Here is a 309-nt window from a genome sequence, read left to right as displayed (position 1 = left end):
GCCGCCCACCATGGACTTCGTGCGCAACAAGATCGCCGAGGTGAAGGACGCGCTCATGTACGAGTTCAAGGTGAATTTTAATGGAAGAGCTCGTGGACCCACTCCTCTCTTTCCTCAACGTTCCCAGTCCGTTCTCACTTTCCAGTCGTCAGTCCTCTTCTTAGCACTTTCCCCTTAATAGCGGGCAGCTCTTTCGCAGATACAGTAGCTCTGCGAAGGCTCACGGGCGGTGGTGCTCGCTTACCATCAGTCGAACCACCAGCTCAGTCATCCCGCTAAAAAAAAAAAGACTTGGGAAAATGAGGATCG

At 52.8% G+C, this 309-nt stretch overlaps 1 protein-coding gene across 1 annotated transcript in view; it reads left to right on the top strand.

Annotated features, from left to right (window-relative positions):
* The window catches only part of LOC119836118 (RNA polymerase-associated protein Rtf1), a 14,028-nt gene that overhangs the window by 10,259 nt on the left and 3,460 nt on the right, over positions 1 to 309 (top strand). The window lies entirely within an intron of this gene.

Source organism: Zerene cesonia, chromosome 22 (genome assembly GCF_012273895.1).
Source record: "Zerene cesonia ecotype Mississippi chromosome 22, Zerene_cesonia_1.1, whole genome shotgun sequence".
Taxonomy (NCBI): Eukaryota; Metazoa; Arthropoda; class Insecta; order Lepidoptera; family Pieridae; genus Zerene; species Zerene cesonia.
The sequence above is the reverse complement of the archived record's forward strand: the minus strand, read 5'-3'. Positions and strand labels throughout refer to the sequence as shown.